The sequence below is a fragment of the Chiloscyllium plagiosum genome, unplaced genomic scaffold (assembly GCF_037043375.1).
Source record: "Chiloscyllium plagiosum isolate Xiang-an unplaced genomic scaffold, Cpla_swu_hap1 HiC_scaffold_6, whole genome shotgun sequence".
NCBI classification, from domain to species: domain Eukaryota; kingdom Metazoa; phylum Chordata; class Chondrichthyes; order Orectolobiformes; family Hemiscylliidae; genus Chiloscyllium; species Chiloscyllium plagiosum.
The window spans coordinates 110541147-110567934 of record NW_028270144.1 but is presented as its reverse complement, the minus strand read 5'-3'; the positions used below and the strand labels follow the sequence as shown (position 1 = coordinate 110567934).

At 44.3% G+C, this 26788-nt stretch overlaps 1 protein-coding gene and 1 long non-coding RNA gene across 4 annotated transcripts in view; one reads left to right on the top strand and one right to left on the bottom strand.

Annotated features, from left to right (window-relative positions):
* The window catches only part of atp10a (ATPase phospholipid transporting 10A), a 369418-nt gene that overhangs the window by 160329 nt on the left and 182301 nt on the right, over window positions 1-26788 (top strand). The window lies entirely within an intron of this gene.
* Window positions 3162-26783, bottom strand: LOC148149840 (uncharacterized). Of its 2 annotated transcripts, none has more exons than XR_015757481.1 (3): window positions 26479-26783; window positions 6124-6275; window positions 3162-4568 (listed from the first exon to the last, which is right to left on the bottom strand). It is a non-coding gene; the product is annotated as an uncharacterized LOC148149840 (long non-coding RNA). The 2 variants fall into 2 exon arrangements; XR_015757480.1 differs by having other exon boundaries at window positions 6135-6275; window positions 26479-26777.

Genomic DNA, 26788 nt, shown 5'->3' with positions numbered 1-26788 from the left:
CACTGCAGAGAAACAAAGGCAAGTTAAGGAAGTGGACAACAACATAGCAGATACATTATAATGTTGCAGCGTGCAATGTTATTCATTACGGTCATAACCATAGAAAGACAGAATGTTATTTAAAAATGTGTAAAACATTTGATTAATTGACGTAAGTATTGATAGTGTCATAGGGTCATACAGCACAGAGAAGGCTCTTCAAGCCAACTTGGACATGCCAACCAGGTTTCCTAAACTGAACTAATCCCACTTGCCTGCATTGGTCCATTGAGGGAAGGTGACAGCCCAGTGGTATTATCACTAGACTGTTAATCTAGAGAGGAGAAAGTGAGGACTGCAGATGCTGGAGATCAGAGCTGAAAATGTGTTGTTAATCTAGAGCTGTTAATCTAGAGACTCAGGTAAAGTTCAAGGAACCCAGCTTGGAATCCTGCCATGGCAGATGAAGGAATTTGAATTCAATAAAAAAAAATCTGGAATTAAGAGTCTCATGATGACCATGAAACCATTATCAATTGTCAGGAAAAACCCATCCAGTTGACTCATGTTATTTAGGGAAGGAAACTACCATCCTTACTTTTCTGGCCTACATTCAACTCCAGACCCATAGCAATGTGGTTGATTCATATGGGTAATAAATGTTGGCATAGCCAGTGACACTCTAATCCCGTAAATATATAAAAAGAAGTCCATGTACCTGTCCAACTATCTTTTAACTGTGGTAATTGTATCTATCTCTACCACTTCCTCTGGCAGCTCATTCCACACATGCACTACCCTCTGTATGAAAAAGCTGCCCATCAGGTCCCTTTTAAATTTTTCCCCTCTCACCTTAAACCTATACCCTCTAGTTTTGGATTCTATCCTTATTAAGGGCAAACAGAATTATACACACTACTCCAAATGAGGCCTTACCAATACTTTGTAGCGCTATAATATGATGGTCCAACTCCGATACTCAGTGTTCTGACTGATAAAGGCAAGTGTGCCAGGATTTTCAATAAGAACATAGAACATGGAACATTACAGCGCAGTACAGGCCCTTCGGCCCTCGATATTTTGCTCCTCTGTAAAACCAATCTGAAGCCCATCTAACCTATGCTATTCCATATGCCTATCCAATAACCATTTAAATGCCCCTAAAGTTAGCAAGTCTACAACTGTTGCAGGCAGTGCGTTGCACACCCCAACTACTCTCTAAGTGAAGAAACTATCCCTGACACCTGTCCTATATCTATCACCCCTCAATTTAAAGCTATGTCTAGGCATCGCCATCCGAGGAAAAAGGCTCTCACTGTCCACCCAATCTTACTCTCTGATTATTTTATATGTCTCAATTAGTCACCTCTCAACATTCTTTGCAAACAGCCAACAAGTCCCTCAACATTTCCTCATAAGACTTTCCCTCCATTACAAGGCAACATCCTAGTAAATTTCCTCTGAACCCTTTCCAAAGCTTCCACATCCTTCCTATAATGCAGTGACCAGAATTGCACACCATACTCCAAGTGCGGCTGCACCAGAGTTTTGTACAGCTGCAGCATGACCTCATGGTTCTGAAACCTCAATCCCTCTACTTATAAAAGCTAACACACCGTATGCCTTCTTAACAGCCCTACCAACCTAGGTGGCAACTTTGAGGGACCTATGTACCTGGACACCGAGATCTCTCTGCTCCTCCACACTATCAAGAATCTTACCATTTGCCCAGTACTCTGCATTCCTGTTACTCCTTCAAAAGTGAATCACCTCACACTTTCCTGAATTAAACTCCATTTGCCAATCTCAGCCCAAGCCCTTCAGCCCTCGATGTTGCGCCACCCTGTGGAACCAATCTGAAGCCCATCTAATCTACACAGTTCCATTCTTGTTCATATGCCAATCCAATGACCATTTAAATGCCCTTAAAGTTGGCGAGTCTACAACTGTTGCAGGTAGTGTGTTGCATGCCCCAACTAACCTCTGAGTAAAGAAAGCAGCTTTGCAAGTAGGCAGACAGTCAACAGCAGGTCAGGCAAGCAAATAATAAGGGAAAATGATACATTGGCCTTTATTGCAAGGGAATTGAAGTAGAGGAACAAAGTATTCTTATTACAATTGTACAAGGTTTAATGAAACCACATCTGGAGTATAGCGTGTAACTTTGTTTTTCACATTTAAGAAAAGATATGTATTCATTGGAATTAGTACAGCAAGGAGTCACTAAGTTACTTCTTGAGATAAAAGGTTATCCTGTGATGAGTGGCTGAGCATTTTGTCCATATTGTTTGGAGTTTAGAAGAATGTGAAGCAATCGCATTGAGACATTGGGATTCTAAAGTGGCTTGCAGGTAGATTCTGAGAGGTTGCTTCCACTGGTGGCGGAATCTAAAACACAGGGGCACGGTCTTCAGATGAGGAGTTAATCATTTGAGACTGTGATGGGAAGAAATTACTTCATTTGTAGGGATGTGAATCTTGGGGATTCTCTGTACAAGAGAGTGTGGAGTCTCTGTCATTGAATATATTTAAGATGAGAAGAGACAGATGTTTGATGTCCAAGGGGTTTGAGTGATATAAGGAAGATGTAGAAAAATGAAGATTGCCCCTAATTGTATTGACTGGTGGAATAGGTTCAGTGGGCCATATGGTCTGTGCTTGGCTCTGTTTCTTAGATTCTTGAATTAACTAATTAATGCAATTGAGATACGTCTTACAATGCCTTTAATTGAGCACCGATAAATCCAATCTTACTTCCATCAAGTTCAGTCTGCCACACTTGCTTTCAATCTTCCAGGGTCCTTTAGAAGTCTAACTCCCCCAGACGGAATTTCTAGCCAACCCACTGGCTACGTCCGACCATGGTAATGTTACAGCAGGATCACTGGGTCATTGATGTGGCTCATTCAAAGGCTCATCATGGGAAGGTGCAATGAGTGACCTCAGGAAGTACAAGTTTGAGAGTGGTGAGCTGCAGATCATAACAACTCAGCATTTTGGAGATGCCGGTGTTGGACTGGAGTGACAAAGTTAAAAATCACACAGCACCAGGTTACAGTCCAACAGGTTTAATTGGAAGCACTAGCTTTCGGAACGCCGCTCCTTCACAACCACCTGATGAGAGAATGGCGCTCTGAAGGATAGTGCTTCCAATTAAACCTGTTGGACTATAACCTGGTGTTGTGTGATTTTTAACAGCATTTGTCATGGCAGTCTGCCCAGTTGGCATCTGGACAAGCAATAGTTCAGGAAAAAATGCACTATTCAGGCACTATTGAAGTGTTGTCATCAGGAGAAATGGCATCCATTCCCATTGTACGGTGGATATTGTTACTGGGCTACAGATAAATGCCTAGAAATCTGCAGGAGAGCTGACTTTAAGCAATATGGTTGAAGCCTCCATTTATTGACTCTTCTCAGCCAGTATCTCAGAACACTGCCAGCAGGGGGAAACCTCAATTGGAACTGCCCCTGAGGTGATTGCAAGCTCTATGGTTGATTACATAGGGTCAGTGTTGCATGAACTAGTTGTGAACTTCACTGCCAGCATACACCAGTAAGCAATCTTACAGCTGCGCAATAATAATCTCCCTTAAAATGTTGGACATCGCTCTCTTCTCTGGCAGGGCTGGCTTTCGGCATCTCCACCCAGAATTGCACAACATGATCCACTGATACTAACTAAATGTTTTGCTGCTGGACAGGGTAAGAGTGGGTAACATGGAACATTGTCTTCAGCATTCTCTTCCTCAGTTCAACTGGATTAGCAACTGAGCCATTCGGTCAATTGAAGGGAAGGCAAGGGTGATAAAAATGAGGGTTTTGATGGAAAGGGAAATAATAGTAGTTCCAGAGACAATGCAGAGCATCATCAGATTGTCATGCACTGTACATGATTGATTGATTAAATGCGTTAAATAGAAAAAAGCCCCTTGAAAGCTCACAGCAGCAGCCAAAATGTACTGAAGTCCATCAGGGGAGGGTTGGCAAGGGTTGTGGCATGTTTAACATACCTGATGAAGGGCTTATGCCCGAAACGTCGATTCTCTTGCACCTCGGACGCTGCCTGACCTGCTGTACTTTCCCAGCACCACACTCTCGACTCTGATCTCCAGCATCTGCAGTCCTCACTTTCTCCTAGCATGTTTAACATTGGCAGTTCCTTTTAATGTGCAAATAACAGTTGAAAATAACTCAGACATTGAGATATGGCCAAAATCAGCCCCTTGAGATGGTCATTGCTTTCACAAGCAATGTGGACTTCTGGTGAGTAAATTAATATTACTTCTTCTGTACAACTCTTATTTATTATTCATGCCAAGGTCTTCCACACTTGTTGTTCCCCTGCTCATCTTGGTTCTGATTAAAGACTATGCAGAGTCCTCCTTTAGCCCTTCGAGACAGATTCTCCTACACGATAATATCCAGTGGCAATAATAATCCATGTTATTGCAGATTCTACTCCAGGACTTGAGTACAAAGATTTGCAGGGATTTGCGGCACTATCAGTGGTATCAGTTTTTGGAAGAAATATTAAGTAGGGCTCCATTTGTCCACTCAGTTGGATGTAAAAGAGCTCCTGGTGCTACCTTGAAGAAAGTAGAGAAGAGTCAAAGAAGAGTGTTAAAGAATCATATATTTTGTTGGAAGGGGCTTTTAGGGTTTCAGCATGTTGACTGCTGCTTTGGGCAGTTTTTGAGGAGTTTCTTTCTGTTTATCTCTTAGTCAATTGATTACAAACTGAGCTTGACAACCTGGTGAAGCATTGTTAAGCCAAGAAGACTTCCCGCCTATCACATTAATTAGGATTGGTATATGAATTTCAATGCTGGTGGGATGCCAGGTATACAGGCTACATATTCCCAAAGATGGGTGGATCATATCAAACAGCAAATCCCTTCAGCTGTTCACAACAGGCAAGGTATTAACTGAATCCAAACTCATTACACAGTATTTAACATGAGATGTAATTTCACAAATGAGCAACATTTGCCAAATAAACTTCAGTGTGTGAAGAACTGCACTAACAACCAATTTAGAATTGTTCATGTGGTGTATTTGTAAACACTGAAATCTATATATGTTAACAGAATATGTCCAATGCTGATAGAAAAAACATGCACACTCACTGCATCTGCTTCAACGTAACAAAATTGGTGACAACGATTGGGTCATTTGTCTTGACAAGTCAGAGGCATGTGCCTCGTTTAAAATATAAATGCACCTTAGCAGTTAACTGTCATTCATCATCCAACAGATGCATTTTCCATGGCAATGCCTCTATTAATCAGAGTCCACTTGTCTGCTTTTATAAGTATAAATGTTGTCTTCCCTCTACATTGGTGTCTCTAATGAATTGTCCTGATAAGTGCAAGATGAAATGTTTTGACAAATGTCTCCTTTTAAGCAACTTTCAAGTTCTGTGCTATGAAATGATCATATAAATAGGAGAATTATCCCCAGTATCTAGTTAATGTTTTTTCTTGGATCAACATCTCAAAAAAACTCCTTCCCCAAGGCAATTAGAAATTGGGAATGCACTATGGCCTTGCCCCATTGCTCACATCCTAAAAACAAATAAATAATGCAGAAATAAAGTGAGTGTATTACACTGCTGTTTATAGGAGCTTGTTTTCTGTAAATTGTCTGCTACATTTCAGAAGTACATCAGTGTCTGTAAAGCATTTTAAGTCATCCAGTAGCCATCAAAGTAGTGATATAAAAGCAGGTCTTTCAGTTTTCTTACATAGGAGGATAGTCTGATTGCTATATATTTATGAACAGTTTGGAGATTTGTATTGGTGCCTTTCACCACAAATAGTTGACTTTAAAACTGAGTAAATGACAGTGTGGCTAAACTGTACTTCTCCCTCACTGCAAAGCAACAACCTTTAGATCTCTTTGCTTTTAAAATTAACAGTTAGCTTCAAAAGAGCAGATACTTTCATCCCATCTTTTAAAACATTTTTTTCTAAAAAGATTATCTGAAGCAGAAAGCCCAGATACTCTAAACAATTTGAACTTAAAATTATTAGGCAGAACAGTGTAAAAAGAGCACCATTTAATTTTTAACGCAGTGTTGATGTCCAGCTGAATTCAATTTTAGCCATTATTCAGAGCACTACAAAAGTTCATATGAATTACCTCCCACTTACAACATTCACGACACACGGTCTGGGCATTGCAGCAAGATAATCCAGAAGATGGTACTCGACAAGTAGATTTCACCATGGTGGCTGGCATTATTTGTTCAAACAGAAAGGCGATATCCAAGTCTCCCTTCACTTTAGGCACAGCTTCAAATTAAAATAAGATGTAAATGCTATTTCTCAAACATTGTCAGCTGCCTGTCATACTCATGTTTAATTCAGTCACCCTGAGTACTCTCTCTCTCTCTCTGACTCAGTGTCCACTCTAGACAGGTTAAACTCCTGTAAAGTGCTTCAGAATGTTTTTCTCGATATTAAAGATGCTAACTAAACAGAAGCAGTTTATTGCTAAGTACATAATATGACATTCAGGTCTATATCCAGCTTGCAATAAAAGAAAATGTGTGTCCCAGGCTTCACAAATGCAAACAAAATAAAATAAAGTAAAGAATACCTTAATATTCCTTTTAAGCAACATGAAGTTATCGGGTCATAGAGTCATATGGCTATACAGCATGGAAATAGATCTTCAATCTAACTCATCCATGCTGACCAGATATCCTAAATTAATCTAGTCCCATTTGCCAGCATTTTCAAAGGCTTGCATTTACCAGTACCTGTCAGGACCTCAGGCCATCTCAAGGCACTTTGTCTCCAATGAAGTATCTTTGTAGTCACTGCAGTAATGTAGGAAATGCAACAATTTGCACACAGCAAATTCCCACAGCAATAATGACCAAATGTTTGTTTTTTGATGTTGGCTGAGGGATAATATTGACCAGAATTACAGCAATAATTCCTATGTTCGTGTTCAAAGTCATGCCTTTGGATCTTCAATATCCACCTGAAACAAGTTTTAACATCTCATCAAAAGGACGGTACAGCCAACTGTACACCATTCCCTCAGTACTGTATTGAGTGTCATACCTAGATTTCATTTGGAGCTCAAGTCATGGAGGGGTACTTGAAGCCACAACCTTCTGAATCAGATGTGACAGTGTGACCCTAGACACTTGCACTGAGGTCTATTACAAAACATGTACAAGGAAATAAAATTGGAAAAGCAGCACTTGTTTGTTGAAAGAAAACAAAGCAAATTAACCACATTCCAATGTTATTTTCTGCAGAGTTTGTAGCCTATATGACTCTATGACTATGTGTCCCACTCAAAGTGGAACTGCAACTGAAGTGATGTGAAGTGGTTCTGTCCTCTGTATTCATTATAAAGTCAGGAGGCATTTCACTTCTGTACCACTTAAATCTGTCTTGGCAATTGTCTCAGCAGATCTGTGGGAGGTTGCATTGTAATCTGCACGTACTTGTTGAAGGAATATATCCTGTTGGTTCTATTACGACCACCATAATGCATTTGTACTTTTTAATAGTGGAAATCATTAAATTTCTCCTGAAACAGCAGACAACTGAATTTCATATAAACCTGTTAAGTAGTTGTACACTCTAACAAGCTATGTTTCCTGGAAGGTGCTCGTTTTTAACTTCATTAAACCAATTATTTTGGGGCTGATCAATAATCAGAGGTAATGGTGCAGTCAAAGGTTCAGAGTTAGGCAAGACTTTAGCACAGGAGTATCTGAGGACTGCAGATGCTGGAGATTAGAGTCGAAAGGTCTAGCACAGGAAAAGCACAGCAGATCAGGCAGCATCCGAGGAGCAGGAGTCTTGAGAATACACCCTTCATCAGCAACATTTTGGGTGGGGGTGCAGTTGGGGGGAAGGTGATAGGTGAATGCAGGTGGGAGGGTGACAGTGATTAGTGGATGCAGGTGAGGAGATGATGGTGATAGGTGGATACAGATGAGGGGGTGATGGTTATAGGTAGATGCAGGTGAGGGGGTGATGGTTATAGGTGGATGCAGGTGGGGGGGTGATAGTTATAGGTGGATGCAGGTGGTGGGGGTGTGTGATGGTAATAGGTGGATGCAGGTAGTGGGGGGTGTGTGATGGTAATAGGTGGATGCAGGTGGTGGGGGGGTGTGATGGTAATAGGTGGATGCAGGTAGTGGGGGGTGTGTGATAGTTATAGGTGGATGCAGATGGTGGGGGGGTTGTGATGGTAATAGGTGGATGCAGATGGTGGGGGGGTTGTGATGGTAATAGGTGGATGCAGGTGGTGGGGGGGTTGTGATGGTAATAGGTGGATGCAGGTGGTGGGGGGTGTATGATGGTGATAGGTGGATGCAGGTGGTGGGGGTGTGTGATGGTAATAGGTGGATGCAGGTGGTGGGGGGGTTGAGATGGTAATAGGTGGATGCAGGTGATGGGGGGGTTGTGATGGTAATAGGTAGATGCAGGTGGTGGGGGGGTTGTGATGGTAATAGGTAGATGCAGGTGGTGGGGGGGTTGTGATGGTAATAGGTGGATGCAGGTGGTGGGGGGTGTGATGGTAATAGGTGGATGCAGGTGGTGGGGGGGTTGTGATGGTAATAGGTAGATGCAGGTGGTGGGAGTGTGTGTGATGGTAATAGGTAGATGCAGGTGGTGGGGGGTGTGATAGTAATAGGTGGATGCAGGTGGTGGGGGGTGTGTGATGGTGATAGGTGGATGCAGGTGGTGGGGGGGTTGTGATGGTAATAGGTGGATGCAGGTGGTGGGGGGTGTGATGGTAATAGGTGGATGCAGGTGGTGGGGGGTGTGTGATGGTGATAGGTGGATGCAGGTGGTGGGGGGGGTGTGATAGTAATAGGTGGATGCAGGTGGTGGGGGGTGTGTGATAGTAATAGGTGGATGCAGGTGGTGGGGGGTGTGATGGTAATAGGTGGATGCAGGTGGTGGGGGGTGTGTGATAGTAATAGGTGGATGCAGGTGGTGGGGGGTGTGATGGTAATAGGTGGATGCAGGTGGTGGGGGGTGTGTGATGGTGATAGGTGGATGCAGGTGGTGGGGGGGGTGTGATAGTAATAGGTGGATGCAGGTGGTGGGGGGTGTGTGATAGTAATAGGTGGATGCAGGTGGTGGGGAGTGTGATGGTAATAGGTGGATGCAGGTGGTGGGGGGTGTGTGATAGTAATAGGTGGATGCAGGTGGTGGGGGTTGTGATGGTAATAGGTGGATGCAGGTGGTGGGGTGTGTGTGATGGTAATAGGTGGATGCAGGTGGTGGGGGGTGTGATGGTAATAGGTGGATGCAGGTGGTGGGGGGTGTGATGGTAATAGGTGGATGCAGGTGGTGGGGGGTGTGTGATGGTGATAGGTGGATGCAGGTGGTGGGGGTTGTGATGGTAATAGGTGGATGCAGGTGGTGGGGTGTGTGTGATGGTAATAGGTGGATGCAGGTGGTGGGGGGTGTGATGGTAATAGGTGGATGCAGGTGGTGGGGGGTGTGATGGTAATAGGTGGATGCAGGTGGTGGGGGGTGTGTGATGGTGATAGGTGGATGCAGGTGGTGGGGGGGGTGTGATAGTAATAGGTGGATGCAGGTGGTGGGGGGGGTGTGATAGTAATAGGTGGATGCAGGTGGTGGGGGGTGTGATGGTAATAGGTGGATGCAGGTGGTGGGGGGTGTGTGATAGTAATAGGTGGATGCAGGTGGTGGGGGGTGTGATGGTAATAGGTGGATGCAGGTGGTGGGGGGTGTGTGATGGTGATAGGTGGATGCAGGTGGTGGGGGGTGTGTGATAGTAATAGGTGGATGCAGGTGGGAGGGGTGTGATGGTAATAGGTGGATGCAGGTGGTGGGGGGGTTGTGATGGTAATAGGTAGATGCAGGTGGTGGGGGGGTTGTGATGGTGATAGGTGGATGCAGGTGGTGGGGGGGTGTGATGGTAATAGGTGGATGCAGGTGGTGGGGGGGTTGTGATGGTAATAGGTAGATGCAGGTGGTGGGGGGGTTGTGATGGTGATAGGTGGATGCAGGTGGTGGGGGGGTGTGATGGTAATAGGTGGATGCAGGTGGTGGGGGGTGTGTGATGGTAATAGGTGGATGCAGGTGGTGGGGGGTGTGTGATGGTGATAGGTGGATGCAGGTGGTGGGGGGTGTGATAGTAATAGGTGGATGCAGGTGGTGGGGGGTGTGTGATGGTGATAGGTGGATGCAGGTGGTGGGGGGTGTGATAGTAATAGGTGGATGCAGGTGGTGGGGGGTGTGTGATGGTGATAGGTGGATGCAGGTGGTGGGGGGTGTGTGATGGTGATAGGTGGATGCAGGTGGTGGGGGGTGTGATAGTAATAGGTGGATGCAGGTGGTGGGGGGTGTGTGATGGTGATAGGTGGATGCAGGTGGGAGGGGTGTGATGGTAATAGGTGGATGCAGGTGGTGGGGGGGTTGTGATGGTGATAGGTGGATGCAGGTGGTGGGGGGGGTGTGATGGTAATAGGTGGATGCAGGTGGTGGGGGGGGTGTGATGGTAATAGGTGGATGCAGGTGGTGGGGGGGTTGTGATGGTAATAGGTAGATGCAGGTGGTGGGGGGGTTGTGATGGTGATAGGTGGATGCAGGTGGTGGGGGGGTTGTGATGGTAATAGGTGGATGCAGGTGGTGGGGGGGTTGTGATGGTAATAGGTGGATGCAGGTGGTGGGGGGGTTGTGATGGTAATAGGTAGATGCAGGTGGTGGGGGGTGTGATGATGATAGGTGGATGCAGGTGGTTGGGGGGGGGTGTGATGGTAATAGGTGGATGCAGGTGGTGGGGGGTGATGGTGATAGGTGGATGCAGGTGGGGGGTGGTTAGATTAGATTAGATTCCCTACAGTGTGGAAACAGGCCCTTCGGCCCAACAAGTCCACACCAACCCTCTGAAGAGTAACCCACCCAGACCTATTTCCCTCTGACTAATGCACCTAACACTATGGGCAATTTAGCATGGCCAATTCAACCAACCTGCACATCCCCGGATTGTGGGAGGAAACCGGAGCACCTAGAGGAAACCCACGCAGACACGGGGAGAATGTGCAAACTCCACACAGACAGTCGCCCGAGGCTGGAATCAAACCTGGGACCCTGGTGCTGTGAGGCAGCAGTGCTATGCACTGAGCCACCGTAGTTCTTCCAGCTCTTATCTTAACTGATGTGACTGCTTCCTGGTACAGAAATCCAGGCAATTCCCACTTCAGTGATTAGGTCACGGTGTCTGCAGTTCAGTTTCAAGCTCAGAAATTCTGAGCTGTAGTTGCTAATGAAGGGCATATTTTGTAATCTGCAAATATTTATGATAATGCAGTAAATTTTCTACTACTTACTCAAGAAGGCTTTCTAGTTGGACGAACAGGTGATCGCATCCTTCCATGTTACACCACTTTGGGCTTATCTAACACACATAAGATTGTCCTTGCCTATACCTTTTGATATCCGACACTCTTAAGAGATACATTGTATGTAGGACATCAGTTTAATACCAGTTAAAGCATTGAGGGCCCTATACCAAATATACGAGTTAAGCAGTAAAAAATGTGCACATTTTTTCATCCAATAGAACAGCATTATTCTTTGGGCAACAATAGAATCTTAATTGTCTTTGCACTGCTTTGTGATATACTCAAATACTTGATTGCAGGCATTAATCTGAGCAATGTTTTATCTGAGCGTTAAATATTTTGTTGCAAACCAGTCGATTCTCTTTCAGAAATCATTCACTCGAACAGAATTATTTACAATCTTTTTGTCAGGGATCACGATACCAGTCAATATTTTGTGTGAGGATTATTCTAAGGAAACAATGCTGGATGCAGTAGTGGGATTAAGATCTGTACAAGGTTTTCTCAGGTAGTGTGTTCTGGTGAAGAGAATTGTGGGTGTGATGGTTATAGGTGGATGCAGGTGGTGGGGGGTGTGTGATGGTGATAGGTGGATGCAGGTGGTGGGGGGTGCGTGATAGTGATAGGTGGATGCAGGTGGTGGGGGGGTGTGATGGTGATAGGTGGATGCAGGTGGTGGGGGTGTGTGATGGTAATAGGTGGATGCAGGTGGTGGGGGGTGTGTGATGGTGATAGGTGGATGCAGGTGGTGGGGGGTGTGATGGTAATAGGTGGATGCAGGTGGTGGGGGGTGTGATGGTAATAGGTGGATGCAGGTGGTGGGGGGGTGTGATGGTAATAGGTGGATGCAGGTGGTGGGGGTGTGATGGTAATAGGTGGATGCAGGTGGTGGGGGTGTGTGATGGTAATAGGTGGATGCAGGTGGTGGGGGGTGTGTGATGGTAATAGGTGGATGCAGGTGGTGGGGGGTGTGTGATGGTGATAGGTGGATGAAGGTGGTGGGGGATGTGATGGTGATAGGTGGATGCAGGTGGTGGGGGGTGTGATGGTAATAGGTGGATGCAGGTGGGAGGGGTGTGTGTGATGGTAATAGGTGGATGCAGGTGGTGGGGGGTGTGTGATGGTGATAGGTGGATGCAGGTGGTGGGGGGTGTGATGGTAATAGGTGGATGCAAGTGGTGGGGGGGTGTGATGGTAATAGGTAGATGCAGGTGGTGGGGGGTGTGTGATGGTGATAGGTGGATGCAGGTGGTGGGGGGTGTGATGGTAATAGGTGGATGCAAGTGGTGGGGGGGGTGATATGGAAATAGGTAGATGCAGGTGGTGGGGGTGTGTGGTGGTAATAGGTGGATGCAGGTGGTGGGGTGTGTGTGATGGTGATAGGTGGATGCAGGTGGTGGGGGTGTGATGGTAATAGGTGGATGCAGGTGGTGGGGGGTGTGTGATGGTGATAGGTGGATGCAGGTGGTGGGAGTGTGATGGTAATAGGTGGATGCAGGTGGTGGGGGGTGTGATGGTGATAGGTGGATGCAGGTGGTGGGGGGTGTGATGGTAATAGGTGGATGCAGGTGGTGGGGGGTGTGATGGTGATAGGTGGATGCAGGTGGTGGGGCTGTGTGGTGGTAATAGGTGGATGCAGGTGGTGGGGCTGTGTGGTGGTAATAGGTGGATACAGGTGGAGGGATGTGATGGTTATAGGTGGATGCAGGTGGTGGGGGGTGTGTGATGGTGATAGGTGGATGCAGGTAGTGGGGGGTTGATGGTTATACGTGGATGCAGATGGTGGGGGCGTGTGATGGTAATAGGTGGATGCAGGTGGTGGGGGTGTGTGATGGTGATCAGTGGATGCAGGTGGTGGGGGTGTGTGTGATGGTGATCGGTGGATGCAGGTGGTGGGGGGGTAATGGTTATAGGTGGATGCAGGCTGTGGGGGGAATGATGGTTATAGATGGTTGCAGATGGAGGGTGATAGTGATAGGTGGATGGGGGTGGGGGGTGATGGTGATAGGTTGGAAGGACGATGGACAGGTGGAACAGTTCAAGAGGGTGGTGCTGAGTTGGAGGATTGGATAATAGCACAGTTCACAGCCAGAACCATGAGTTTGAGCAAGCATTCTGATTTAATTGGGAGAAGAAAATCAAAATGTTTATTGCAAATCCATCCTAAAGCAGACACCCACAGAAGTAGATGCCTCATTCCATCAACATGAGTCAGTTGAAAGGACAGGAGGCCACCAAGTTATCAATCTGAATAAAAATACTCAAATGTTTCTGAAAGCTGGTCAGTAATCTGTGCACATTGTGAACTATGACCCAAAATTCACTGCTACAATGAGCAAAGTCACCATAGTCCCAGAGGACCATAGTGTGCTTTCTCATTAGACACAGATGACTGGTGGTGATTTAACCTGAGGGTCACTATTCCTCAGGTGAGGAGTAAGGTTGATAAGGAGGAACTTTCGTGGCAAACTCAGCCAGAATGTGAATTGAACCTGTGCTGTCCACATCACTTTGAATTGCAAACCAGCTGTCCAGCCAACTGAGCTAACTGACTTTCTTACTGCCATAATATACATATCCTCAAACACTGTCACAGCTATGCAAATCACAGAGTTTTCTTTTCTTTCTTCTTTCATGGGATGCGGGCTTTCCTGGCAACACCAGAATTTATTATTCACATCTAATTATATCCCATGAACCTCAGTCAATTCAGAAGGCAGTTAAGGATCAAGCACATTTCTGTGACTCTGGAGCCATATGTAGGCCAGACTAGGTAAGAATGCAGACTTCCTTCCCTCAAGGACATTAATGAATGTCTTAATGACAATTAGTTGTGGTTACCATGATTACCATTAGAGATGGCTGTATTCCAAATTGATGAATTGAATGTAAATTTAAGCAGTTGCTCAGGTGGGATCTGAACCCATGAGCATTAGCTTGGCTCTCTGGATTACCAGTCCAGTGATATTGCCACGATACCACTCTCTATACCTCTGTTCAAGCACCCAACCATCGCATACATCATACACCAGACTGTCCTGATATGGGAACATTAATCCTCCAGGAATCACACCCAATCCCACCTTATAATTTATACTTTTACTCCACCATAATGACGATATTTTTTTCTATAAGTATCCCATTCTGCAAGAAGCAAGAGCTCACTACAATTTGAGAAGGAGCAAAAAAGATGTCCAGCATGAATGATTAGGTTTAGAAAATGCAATTGTTTAGGAAAGGTGCCACACATACATGAGCAAGCCTAACTTCAAATGTCAAACCTAAACAAAAAATAATATTTACTGTCAGTTGAAAGAGAAGCAATTTTACAGTGCAGAATGCAGTGTATGTTTCTGGAAAGAACTTATAGTTCTGATGCTCTCGAATTCTACCTTGATCATCGCAAGTGTAGCCAATCAGGTCTGTCCTTGGTAACAGATATGGATCCCATAAAGAATCTAAAAAGATAAAGTTCAATCTGGCAGCTCAGTTGGAGTCAGTTCACCTGAAAGCTGTGCTGTACAATTTAAATGAGATCGGCCCTCAAAGAACATCACAGACATTCTTCTTCTTTTGCTTACAGGACTTTAGGATAAATATCTTACAGAAGTTTAGCTGATCCAGAGTTACAGTATGGATACAGGCCATTCAGCGCATTGTGACTGTGCCAGCTCTCCGATGAGCATCTCACTCAGTGTCATTCTCCCACCTTCCCCCCATAACCCTGCACATTTTTCCTTTACATGTTACCACCTAAGTTCATGTTGAATGCTTCAATAGAACTGGTCTCTACCACACTCTCAGGCAGTGCAGTCCAGGCTCTTACCACTCATGGCACAAAATGTTATTCTTCATATCAGGTTAGCTTCTTTTACCCATTATTTTAGATCTTGTTCTGAATCATTTCATGAATGGGAACATTTGCTCTTTTCCGATTTCTGAATACAGAGGAACCTCGCTTATCCGAATACCAATTATCCGAAGATCGGGTTATCCGAAGACGATTTGAGGTCCCGATGGAAACATTACAACAAAGACATGTTTCCAACAGTGATCGCGTCTTTTGTTTACAGTGATTAAACAGGCACATTCTCCAAATGATTGACTTCCGCTGTCTCTCTCTCCCCACACTTTCCCTGGAGTTCTACACAGGGGTGTACCCTAAACCCCCTTTCCCCACATAATCACTCCAACATTGTCCTGTACAGAGCAAAGGTGGAACCTGTCAAAACGTTGCAGTAAAAAGTTGTGTCTGTGGATGTGGCTGCGGCTGCGGGGGTGTGTGTGTGTGCTATTTGGAGACATACCCCATAAAGGCAGCCGCAGCAGTCTTATTGTTGGTGTCCAGTCCAGTTGCCCCGGAGAGGGGGCGGGGGTCAGTGTTGGACTGGGTTTGGGCCGGGGAGAGGTGTTGCACAGAGTTGGGGGCGGGTGGGGAGGTGTTGCATAGAGTTGGAGGCGGATGGGGAGGTGTTGCATGGGGTTGGGGCGGGTGTTGGGGGCAGGGGGAAGTGTAACACAGGGTTGGGGGTCGGGTGGGGGCGGTGTTGCATTGCGTCGGGGGGTGGGGGGAGGGCAGCGTTGGAGGCGGGGCCTTGCACACTGTGTGCTGCCTTGTCTCCTGAATGAGGGAGCATACTTTATAAACTCCGAGCCCCAGAGGAAAGGCATTTAATCAATTAACTGAATAATCGATTATCCGAATGAAACAGTGCCTGCCCATCACGTTCAGATAATCGAGGTTCCCCTGTACTTCAATTAGATCACCAGATTTGATCCACATTTTTGGATGTGAAGATGAAGAGTGAGAAGGTGTTTCAGTGTGATTTGGATGAGTTGAATGGGCAAATGCAAAGCAGATGATGTCTAATGTGAACAAATGCAAGATTATCCACTTTGCTAACAAAAACAGGGGAAGGCATTGTTATCTGAATGGAGATAGATTGGGAAAGGTTGAGCTACAATGAGACCTAACTGTCTTTGTCCACCAGTAACTGAAAGTAAGCATGGAGGTGGTGAAGAAGGCAAATGGCATGTTGGCCTTCAGAGCAAGAGGATTTGAGTACAGTAGCAGAGATGTCTTGCTGCAATCATACTGGCATATGAAGAGACTGGGTTAATTACAACAAGATTAATTGGAGTTTAGAATGGGAGGGGTGGATCTCATAGAAACTTGTAAAATTCTAACAGGACTAGACAGGATAAACACATAAAGGATGTTCCAGTGACTGGGAAGTCCACAATCAGGAGTCACAGACTGAGGATGTGGGGTATGTCACTTAAGACTGAGCTAAGGAAACACTTCTTCACCCAGAGTGTGGTGAGCCCGTGGAATTCTCTGCGACAGAAAGTGGTCAAAGACAAAACATTGAATGAGTAAGTTATGGTTCCCAAGGTTAAGGGGATCAAAGGATATGAGAAATCAGCGACAGGGTACTGTGTTAGATGATCAGCTGTGATCATTGAATGGAGGAGCAGGCTTGAAGGGGCTGAATAGCCTGCTCCTATTTTGTATGTTTCCATGTAAATTCCATCATATTTCAGTCATTCCGCCTCAAAAGGTTCGATAAGATTATTAATTAGCCCTTTTTAACAAGATATTTCAGTTCTAAATGGACCTATTCCACAGTCAGTTCATCAACATGTTGCTCTATAAAACTATCCCTAACACAGTCTAGGAACTCCTCCTCCACAGCATTTTGTGATTATTAGATTTACTTAGTCTTTATGCAATTTGAAGTTACTCATGATTACTCTACTGGCCGTGTGTGGAAACAGGCCCTTTGGTCCAACAAGTTCACAGCAACCCTCCGAAGAGCAACCCACCTCCTCTCCTATATTTACACCTGAGTAATGCACGTAACACTATGGGCAGTTTAGCTTGGCCAATTCACCTGGCCTGTACAGTTTTGGATTGTGGGAGGAAACCAGAGTACCTGAGGAAACGAATGCAGACATGGGAGAATGTGCAAACTCCACACACACAGTCGCCTGAGGCGGGAATTGAACCCAGGTCCCTGGTGCTGTGAGGCAGCAGTGCTAACCACCAAGCCACCCACTTGTTTAACAAATGCTTGCTGCCACTTTGTGTTTCTCAGCACTACACAAAAAGATTTCACATTTTGTTCTTCCACTCTGAAATCCTCTGTTACTAATGTACTGAGCTCATTTTGTGTTATCAAGGCAACTCCAATCTTTTTGTTTTTGCCTGTTCTTCTTAAATGTCAAACATCATTAAATATTCAGCTCCCAGTCTTGCTGATCCTGTAACCATGTTTCTGTAATGGCAATTTGATCATACCCAATCACCTCTATCTGTGCCTTTGCATGGTGCCTCACTGCACCAGGGACTCGGGTTCGAGTCCCACCTCGGGCGACTGTCTGTGTGGCGTTTGCACATTCTCCCCGCATCTGCGTGGGTTTCCTCTGGGTGCTCTGGTTTCCTCCCACAAACCAAAGATGTACAGGTTAGGTGAATTGGCCATGCTAAATTGCCCCATAGTGTAAGGTGCATTAGTCTGGGGTAAAATATAGAGCTTTTGTTCCTATTTTCCAGCATCCACAGTTTAGATTAGATTCGCTGCAGTGTGGAAACAGGCCCTTCGGCCCAACAAGTCCACACCGACCCTCCGAAGAGTAACCCACCCAGACCTATTTCCCTCTGACTAATGCACCTAACACTATGGGCAATTTAGCATGGCCAATTCACCCGACCTGCACATCCCCGGACCGTGGGAGGAAACCAGAGCACCGAGAGGAAACCCACGCAGACAGTCGCCCGAGGCTGGAATCAAACCTGGGACCCTGGTGCTGTGAGGCAGCAGTGCTAAGCACTGAGCCACCGTAGTTCTTCCAGCTCTTATCTTAACTGATGTGACTGCTTCCTGGTACAGAAATCCAGGCAATTCCCACTTCAGTGATTAGGTCACGGTGTCTGCAGTTCAGTTTCAAGCTCAGAAATTCTGAGCTGTAGTTGCTAATGAAGGGCATATTTTGTAATCTGCAAATATTTATGATAATGCAGTAAATTTTCTACTACTTACTCAAGAAGGCTTTCTAGTTGGACGAACAGGTGATCGCATCCTTCCATGTTACACCACTTTGGGCTTATCTAACACACATAAGATTGTCCTTGCCTATACCTTTTGATATCCGACACTCTTAAGAGATACATTGTATGTAGGACATCAGTTTAATACCAGTTAAAGCATTGAGGGCCCTATACCAAATATACGAGTTAAGCAGTAAAAAATGTGCACATTTTTTCATCCAATAGAACAGCATTATTCTTTGGGCAACAATAGAATCTTAATTGTCTTTGCACTGCTTTGTGATATACTCAAATACTTGATTGCAGGCATTAATCTGAGCAATGTTTTATCTGAGCGTTAAATATTTTGTTGCAAACCAGTCGATTCTCTTTCAGAAATCATTCACTCGAACAGAATTATTTACAATCTTTTTGTCAGGGATCACGATACCAGTCAATATTTTGTGTGAGGATTATTCTAAGGAAACAATGCTGGATGCAGTAGTGGGATTAAGATCTGTACAAGGTTTTCTCAGGTAGTGTGTTCTGGTGAAGAGAATTGTAAAACGGAGCAAACATAGAGAGTGAAAAACAGTGCTTGTAACAGTTTATTGAAAAGAGGTTTTTTATCGATCTTTTTGAAACTAAGATTATCCTAACTCCAAACAGCATTTACTCAGTTCAGTCAGGAAGGTGGTGATTGGAGGTTTGAGGTATCACATTTAGAAGGAGAAAGTGAGGACTGCAGATGCTGGAGATCAGAGCTGAAAAATGTGTTGCTGGAAAAGCGCAGCAGGTCAGGCAGCATCCAGGGAACAGGAGAATCGGTGTTTCGGGCATAAGCCCTAATTCAGGAAGAAGGGGCTTATGCCCGAAACGTCATATCACATTTAGACCCAATCATTAAGGATAGAACATAGAACAATACAGCGTAGAACAGGCCCTTCGGCCCTCAATGTTGCACCAACCTGTGAACTATTCTCAGCTCGTCCCCCTACACTATCCCATCATCATCCATGACAGATTTTCTTCCTAAAAAGATGAACCTGATGGGATTCTATGACAATTGGCGATGATAACATGGTCACCATAGGGCTAGCTTTAGAATTTCAGATTTTTATCAAATTCCAATTTCACCGTCTGCCAAAGTGGGTTTCAAGCCTGGATCTCTGGATTATTAGTCTAGTCACAATACCACTTTCTGCTCTATTCTGCAAACTACCACAGGTTAAGGGGAGCTAAGCCATAAATTGGCCAAATATCCATTAACCTCACGGCTGTGCTATCACAGAATCATAAAATTATTACACTCCATTATGTCTGCACAAACTCTCCAAATAAGCAACACGACTTAGTGCCATTTTCCTGTCTCTTCTCTGTGACCCTGCATATTATCCTACCTTCACTCCATAACCCTGTAGATTATTTCTTTAAAATATTTGTCTAGTGCCTTTTTGAGAGCCTGAACCGAACCTGCCTTCACCCACTCCCAGACAGTGCAGTCCAAACCCTAACTTACTGGTGCATTTCTCACATTACATTTACTCTTTTAAATCTATGTTTGTTCATCCTCAATTCTTTTACAAGTGGGAACAGTTTTTCCTAACACATTTTTTTCCAGACCCCTCATGATTTCAAAACACCTATCAAATCTCTTTTAACTTTTGCCCCTCCAACGAAAACAATCCCAACTTCCCAATCTATCTTCATAACTGAAGTTTTTATCACTGGAACCATTTTTGTAAATCTTTTATTATGGGGTTTTATGCAACATGATGTTAGATTCTTTTCAGACTGACCAAGAAGGAAAATTCAAGTATTGTCCTCAGGCTTAAATTTTAAAGTAATTTTATTTACTATATATTAACATAAAATAATGCTGTACACGGTAACCTTAGAAATACCAGGCTGACTTACAGTTGCATTAGATTATAATTTATCTATCTTCTTCAATTGTTTATGTCCACATGCTGCTGTAAATCTTACAGTTAGATCATTGCACAGGGGGCCCCTAATTCATGAACATCTGACATACGAATGTTCATGCGTATGAATGTGATCCCATACATGGTTATAATTTTAAAGACCTGACATATAACCATTTCCTGTACTTAAAAAGATCTATTTTTCATTGTCCTGCATTGCATTCCAACCTACGTAAAACTGACTTAAGAATGGACTCAAGATCAGAACCCATTCATAACCCAAGGACTGCTTGTAGCCTAGTGGTGTTTTTCTGGAGCATGCAATGTTTTCTAACTCCACCCACATTGTGCTATTTATACTCAGTGATGAGACACAATTGCAAATTTTGCTAAAGCCTTTACACAATAGTAGACCTCTTCTTCATTCTCTCAACTGCATTCCCACCCTTCGTGAATGCTATCAAATTGCTACCAAACTGCCAGGTATAAGTTACAATCAGATTAGGGACTAATAATCTTTTAATTAAAATGGATAACGTGAGAATCCATTTACACTTCTTGTTGCCGTGGAAAGGCTGCCAACATAATCAAAGACCCCTCCCACCCCAGCCTCTTCCAATCTCTTCCATCAGGCAGAAGATACAGAAGCTTGAACATATGCACCAATAGGTTCAAGAACAGTTTCATCCCTGCTGTTATTAGATTGCTGAATGGACCTCTCTAACTTCAAATCTAATGTTGATCTTGCTTTGTGCACCTCCTGTGCAACTGTAACCTTGTCTGTGATGCTCTGTCTGAGCTCCCTATGATCTGTACGTCCTTGTTTGCTATGATCTGCTTGTACTGCTCACAAAACAAAACTTTTCACTGTACTTGGGTACACGTGACAATAATAAATCAAATCAAACTTAACTATGAGCATAAAGCCACAACTTTCACTTCTCAATAAACAATAAACTTTACTACACAACATTGTACATGTATTGCTTTTAATATATATTCTACCATCCAGAATTAATAGCATTACCATTCTTGAATCCCTAACTATCAACATCCAGAGGGGTTTTCAATTGACAAGAAACAGAATTGGACTAACCACATAGCTACAGTGATTATAAGATGGGGTTGGGGGAGACAGGCTAGAATGTTACAGCGAGTAACTCACCAGGTAACTCCCAGCAAGTAACTCACCAGCAAACTCCCAAAGTTTGAGGGAATGAACACATTTCCCCAGAACATTAGTCAGTACTCCAGATCATTGAGCCAGTGACATTACCACTATGCCATCAGCTCCCTCTCAGTGACATTATTAACAGGGATGGGCTTGGTTCGTTGACAAGCTTTTCTTTAATTCTCGGCTTTTTTCTGCCCACCTGACATCAAGTCCTGTGAGAACTACTTCCTCCAATTGAGCACACCATGTTTTACAATTAGAACATAGAACAATACAGCGCAGAATAGACCCTTCGGCCCTCGATGTTGTACTGACCTGTGAACTATTCTCAGCTCGTCCCCCTACACTATCCCATCATCATCCACGTGCTTATCCAAGGATTGTTTAAATCTCATACAAATTCGGCTACTGTGACATTGCCAATTAACCCCTCATCTCAAATTTTATGTTCATTTTGAACAAGACTATTCAAGTTGGAGCAGAACTTCAACACCACCTCCCACACCCTAATTCCTCTGCATCGTCAAGATGTGGTCATTTCCATCACTACAACACTGGGGATGCCACATTGATTTCCATTTGTTATTGTCACTCCCCAGACTTGATTCTCCCATGATATCTTCGCTAGTCATTCTGTTCAGCTAAGCTCCTTACATTTCAACTTCTCCAAGATGCAGCTGGTCATGTCCTGAGGACTTACTGTTCCATCACTACAAATTACTCCTGACCAATAGCAATGTGGCTAACTCTTCACCAACCTCTGAAATGGCCCAGCAAGCCACTCAAGTGTATTTAAACACTAACCGTCACGAGCAGCCAGTTGGCTTGTGGTCATGAGATGGAAGGATTGCTGAGGACAGGCAACAGTGGGCCTAGTAAAGAGGATTCACCCCCCCACCTCCCGGAAAACCCAATAGACTGCCTGCCATTGGTTACCAGAAACTGCCACACCTATGAGTGAAAGTGCTGTGTATTTAAGAAAACAGAGTCAGGAAGTGTCTTCAGGTTTACACTTCAAAGTAACACTACTTAGTACACATTAATACTAAATACTGCTGTACATAACCATAGATATACCATTGACCTATAGTTACATTAGGAACAGGAGTAGGTCACGTTGCCCCTCAAGTCTGTTCCACCATTCAATGAGGTCATGGCTGATCTCTGGCCTAAGTCCACATATCTGTCTTTGGTCCATATCCCCTAATTCCTTTGCTTAACAAAAAAAATTAACTGTCTCAGATTTAAAATCCACTGCCATTTGTGCAAGAGAGTTCCAAACATCTACCACCCTTTCTGTACAGAAATGTTTCCTAATATCTCCCCTGAATGGTCTACCTAGTTCCAGAATCCCAAACAATAGGAATAGTTTATCTTTATCTGTGCTATCTTTTCCTGTTAATCTATCCTCTTTGCGAGCTCATGTCCTTGCACTGTTTGTGTTTCTTCCAGAGAATAGCATTTCACTTCAGCACATTGCATACACCTTCCAGAATGATTGAATTCTGCCCACTTTGCCCATCTATACTCAGTAACATGTAGCACCATGATGGCTTTTCAAAGTTGGCTCCAGGGTCCTAATTCCCTTACCCCAAAATGCCAGCAAGATTCATGGCTGCCACTGCAATCTGAATATTTCACAAATGGCCAATCCAATCCCCTTGTATTGATGCCACCTTTTGATGGAGAGTGATGATTAATGGCTACTTTTCAGGCTAGAGAAAGATTTGTAATGGGCTTCTCCAATGATTGGTATTAGAACTCACACTTTTCCTGATATCTGTTAATGATCTAGGCATTGGTGTGCAGGGACAATTCAAAGTTTGTGGATGACACAAATCCTAGTAGCGTTTTTAACTCTGAGCAGGACTATGTAGAACTCCAGAAGACCATTGACACATTGGATTGGGCCCATGGGTGGCAGATGATGTTCAATGCAGACGGGTGTGAGGGGATACACCTCTTAAAACAAATCGCTCATGTCTTATGGACCAACATTTATTGACCATTTCCAATTGCCCAAAGGGCAGTTAAGACTGAGCTACATTGCTGTGGGTCTGGGGTCACATGTTGGGTGGATGCCTCTAAAGAAGATGAGTGAAATCAATGAGTTTTTATGACAATCCACAATGGTTACATGGTTGCCGTTACGTCAGTTCTTTCTTTCAAAATTTTAATTGAATTGAAATTTCATCATCTGCCATGGTGGGATTTGAACCAATGTCCCCAGCCTGGAGTTCCAGGTTACTCATCCAGTGACATCTGCACAGGCTGTATAAAACAAAAGATAATGTTCCAAAAGATTGGCAGGAACAGAGACATCTGGGATTACTTATGTATAAGTCATTAAACATGGCAGGACAAGTGCAGAAAGCTGTTAATAAAGCATACTGGATTAGAGTCTTAGAGCTGTACAGCACAGAAACAGACCCTTTGGTCCAACTCATCCATGCCGACCAGATATTCTAAATTAATTCAGTCCCATTTGCCAGCATTTGGCCCATATCCCTCTAAACCTTTCTATTCACAAACCCATCTAGATGCCTTTTAAATGTTGTAATTGTACCAACCTCCACCATTTCCTCAGGCAGCCCTTCCATACACGTACCACCCTCTGTGTGAAAATGTTGCCCCTTAGGTTCCTTTTAAACCTTTCCTCTCTCACTTTAAACCTATGCCCTCTAGTTTTGGATACTCCTATCCTGGGGAAAAGACCTTGACTATTCGCTCTATCCAAACCCCTCATGATTTTATAAACTTCTGTAAGGTCACCCCTCATCCTCCAACACTCCATTGAAAATAGTCCCAGCTTATTCAGCCTCTCCCTATAGCTGAAACTCTCTATCCCCTGGCAACATCCTTGTAAATCTTTTCTGTTTATGAATAGGAAGGGTTTAGAGGAATATGGGCCAAGTGCTGGCAAATGGGACTAGATTAGGTTGGGATGTCTGGTCGGCATGAATGAGATGGACCAAAGGTCTGTTTCTGTGCTTTACATCTCTATGACTCTAACTTCCGCAACATCTTTCCTATAGCAGGGAGACTGAGTTGCATGCAGTATTCCAAAAGTGGCCTAACCAAACTCCTGGACTCAATCCACTGACCAATATAGGCAAGCGTACCAGATGCTTCTTCACTACCCTGTCTGCCTGTGACTCCACTTTCAAGGAACTATGAACCTGCATCCCAAGGTCTCTTTGTTCAGCAACACTCCCCCAGGATTTAAGTGTATAAATCCTGCTCTGATTTGCCTTAGCAAAATGCAACACCTCACATTTATCTAAATTAAACTTCATCTGCCATTCCTTGGCCCATTTGCCCATCTGATTACTCCGAGGTAACCTTCTTCACTGTCCAGTACATCTCCAATTTTGGTGTCATCTGCAATCTCACTAACCATACCTCCTATGTTCACATCCGAATCATTTATATAAATGACGAAAAACAATGAACCCAACACCGATCCTTGCAGGTATGCTCAGATATATTTTAGTTAAGCTGTTGAGGAAGTTACAGCACACCTCATACAGGAACAAAGAGGTTATGCTAAACCTAGGTAAGCTCTATCTTCATCTCAGCTGGCATATTGTGTACTGTTCTGGATGTTACACTTTATGATGGATGTGAATTGGAGAGTGTGAAGAAGAAATTTACAAGAATGGTTCCAGTGGTGAGACTGGAGATGACAATGCCAAAATAAAATTGCATTGAATCCCCACAGTGTGGAAATGGGCCATTCAGCTCATCAAGTGCACACCAACCCTCCGAACAGCATCCCACCCAGAACCACCCCCTTCCCATAACCCTATATTTCCCATGGCTAACCCACTAGCCTGCACACTATGGGCAATTTAGCATGGCCAATCCATCTAAGCTGCACATCTTTGGACTGTGGGAGGAAACACATGCAGACACGGGGAGGATATGCAAACTCCACACAGATAGTCACCCAAGGCAGGAATCAAACCCAGGTCCCTGGCGCACTGAGCCACCGTGCTTATTCGATGACACTTTTTGAATTCATGAGGAGATGGAATAGTTGGGAGCAGCCAACTTTTAAGTGCATTGAGATGGCAGGAACAGATTTAGAATGTTTTGCAACTGAACCAAATACGTGGGTGAGAAAAAAAAAGTTCTCACCAGCCCGCAAATAATCTGGAGGTAGGGGGGGCAGGGTGGTTCAGTTGAGGGATTGTATAATACAACTGATGATTCTTTAGATAGAAACAATGTGCAGAGTTACAGGGAACTCTGTTAGCCCTGAGTCAAAATGCTGAGAGAACCAGAGCAGATATGATGGACCGAATGGCTCTATTTTGCACCAAATTCAGCAATTCTGAGAGTGTGGGGTGGAGAGGAAACTCCGATTCACCTCCGCATTCCTCAGATTGGGTCAAGGTTAATTTGTTGTTTTTAATTGTTGCCCGGTGACCCTTTCAAACAGTGCAGAGAGTGGGCAGGCATGAGCACAAAACCCTTGAAGAACAAATACCCACAGAAAAGGAACAGTAAAATTAGTACATTAGTCCATTTCCTAAGTACTACTGGTTTTAAAACTGTTATATTCCTATCATCTACACACCTAGACAGTGCATTTATTCCCTGATTATTTGCGGTCTGATGAAAATGTTTTATTTTCTCACCCTGGTATTTGGCTCAGTTGGAAAACATTCTAAATCCCATCTCCATCCTTTTAAGAGCTGGTTGCTCCCAATTTTTCCATCCCTCCTGAATTCAAAAAAGTGATCTATTGAAGTCACAAGCTTTTACAACATCTCCAGAATAAGCTAACAGATGGATTCGCGTGCATTTGACCACTTTGTCTGCTGTGAAGAACCAAGTGCACTCCCCAACAAAAAGACATCTGAGCTGGGGCGATAAGAAAGCGAAACAGAAATCGCAACCTTTGAGATTTCCTGTGAAATCCGCTCGGCCTGGTTTTGTTTTATCTGTGTCTGACGCTACCATGGCTACAAAGGAGGAACAATCAATGAAGTTCTTTCCAACTCACCTCAGGCTTTGCAACTGAGTGGGCACAGTTTTAAGTTGGGGAGTCCTTGCTAGAGCCAAGGGGTGGGATGTGAAGGGGTGGGAGAAAGGGAAGAGAAGTGGGTGGGTGAATTGAAGCATCAGCTGAGCTGGCGGCTGGGTTGGGTCTGTGCAGTGGGCAGAGCTTGTGTTAAGGGGAAGGAGGGAGTTAGACATACATTCCTGGGCGGCTGGAGCTGAAAGTTATTTTGCAATATTGTTGAAAGAATACCGGATATGTGGAAGTTTCTCACCAGCAGCAGTGGAGAGAGAGAGAGAGACAGGCAGGCAGA